We start from the raw sequence: 2,518 nt of genomic DNA, 5'->3' as shown, positions 1-2,518 counted from the left end.
TGTTTTAACAAGGTTTGTTCATAATAAATCTAATTAACAACTTGGGTTTAAAACTTGTTAATTCTATCAACCGGGGTCTATATTTCCCAACAAATACAAGTGCATATGGCTTAAAATGATCTTGTTTAATTTTAAATCAATAAACTTAAACTTGCTGAAATTTCAGATCAGTCAAAAGATATGCTTGCTAGTTGCTACTAACAAAATTACATATTTTACAAGCTAAATTAGTCATAAGATATGCTTTCTAGATGTTCCAGGTCTGTTGGTGAGAATGTCAAACTAGGATTGATGATGATAATAATAATAATAATAATAATAAAAACTGTCAGACTAGATTGATGACAGCAAGCATGACTAAAAGTTCACCATGAAGTTTGATATTTCTATTGCTTTGTTGTGTAGTTGTGCCCTTCGTTTTGTAATGACTTCTCAAGATTCAAATGGGTTTTTAAGTGTTTTTATTGTCCAGATATTTCTGCTAATGTTTGCTGCAGCTTATTCTCAAAGTTTTTTCCACAGATAAATGGTTTTGAATACTTAAAAGAAAAACTGCACTACCATCTTGACTGAATTCTTGGGAGTATGTGGCCAGAGTTGGTGAACAATCTGTCATTGTTTGCCAACATGGAAATGAAGCCTAAAAATCCTGTATTTTGGAGAACAACTGAATTATGAACAAGGCAGTTTTTATGGCAAGGTGAAGGGTTTCCAAAAGAAGTTTTTAAGAGAAGTTATTGCCTTAATCTGTAGAACAAAATGATAAGCATCAGCATCAAGTCTAATTTCGTAGTCATTCCAAGCGAGCCTAGTCCAAATGGCATATTGCAGTTATCTGAGAGTGATCAAGTAGCGCAGTGGACTCATGCACCAGCCATATACATTTACAAACCCAACAACAACATCCCATTTTCATTCGAGAAGATGAAAAATGCCTTAAGTCGTGCATTGGTTCACTTCTACCCCCTAGCTGGGCGGCTACGCTGGATAGAAGGTGGCCGGCTAGAACTTGATTGCAATGCAATGGGAGTGCAAATATCGAAAGCTTATGCTGACGCGAAATTGGATGAACTTGGTGATTTTGCACCAACTGGTGTAGTCGAAGATCTTGTCCCCAAGATTGATTATACTACTCCAATTGAGGAGTGGCCTCTGTTCCTGGCACAATTGACAAGATTTAGCTGTGGTGGCATTTGTGTTGGAACAGCCGTATCTCATACCATGGCCGATGGACTATCTGCAACTAACTTCATCAGATCATGGGCAAAGTTGGCTCGAGGATGCGATTTGGAGGACGATGAGATACCATTTCTTGATCGAACTGTGCTGAGATCAAGTAAACCGCTTATGAAGCCGCGCTTTGATGACATAACATACCACAAAGTCACCACTCGTGATCGGGAGCTTGGATGCCAAGGAAGGGCAAAAGAAGGAAACTAGTGTGACCTTATTAAAACTTACAAGAGAGCAAGTTGAGGGACTAAAGAACAGAGCCAATAATGAAACCCCATATCAAGAAAATGGGGTGTCGACAATAAGGCTCTATTCTAGATACGAGGCTATTTCTGGCCACATGTGGAGGTGTGCTTGTAAGGTACGTCGTGTACCTGACCATAACAATCAACCTACAAGGCTTCGCATTTTAGTTGACGTTCGCAACCGGTTAAATCCACCTCTCCCTCAACAATATTTTGGAAACGCAATTTGTGCTACAGTGACATCAACATGTCTCTACGGCGACCTCTTGTCCAAGCCACTGAGTTATTCTGCTGGAAAACTAAGGGAAGCCATTGAGACAGTGACAAATGAGTATATAAGGTCTAATCTTGATTTTATAGCAAGTCAGAAACATGTTGGTGGTCTGAGGAACAGCTTTCACATTCGAGGACTCGGTACCGAAGCACCTTTCTTAGGGAATCCTAACCTTTCTCTTGGTAGCTGGATGAATCTACCAGTCTATGACACAGATTTTGGATGGGAAAAGCCTACATACGTGGGTCCAGGGTTGTTAAATATGGATGGTAAATCATTTATTTTGCCAAGTCCCCTTAATGATGGATCTCTCATCATATCATTTCGTTTACAAACACAACATATGGATTCTTTCAAGAAATTCTTCTATGAGGATCTTGCTATATGAACCGAAATATCTGTCAGGACAACACAGGACCAGCTGTGGATGTGCAAAGTTGCATGAGTGCTTGGACTCAACAAAGGATAAAAGCTGATGAAGTGGAGTTGGATGTGCTGGACTAGTTCTTAGTTATTTCGCAAGGATTGGTAGCAGTTGATTAGTTGATAGGATTTGTCAATAATGCTTCCTATCTTCTAGGAAGAAATGGTAGCAGAAGATTTAACACTAGTTGTTAATCTGTTGCTATTTTAAATTATTAGATAGAACGGTTCCTTTAATTTAGAAGTAGCTGGATGGGATACATCCTATCTTTGTAGTTCTGCTATTTATGTAAGTTGATGTGCAAAATAATGGCAAGCAAATTTAAACCAAAATTTCTCTCTT

At 38.7% G+C, this 2,518-nt stretch overlaps 1 pseudogene; it reads left to right on the top strand.

Annotated features, from left to right (window-relative positions):
* Positions 1-467: 467 nt before the first annotated feature.
* On the top strand, positions 468-2,239 carry LOC112001744 (hydroxycinnamoyl-CoA:piscidic acid hydroxycinnamoyltransferase-like; annotated as a pseudogene).
* The last annotated feature ends 279 nt before the right edge of the window (positions 2,240-2,518 follow it).

Source organism: Quercus suber, unplaced genomic scaffold, assembly GCF_002906115.3.
Source record: "Quercus suber isolate HL8 unplaced genomic scaffold, Cork oak 2.0 scaffold_379, whole genome shotgun sequence".
NCBI lineage: Eukaryota > Viridiplantae > Streptophyta > Magnoliopsida > Fagales > Fagaceae > Quercus > Quercus suber.
The sequence above is the reverse complement of the archived record's forward strand: the minus strand, read 5'-3'. Positions and strand labels throughout refer to the sequence as shown.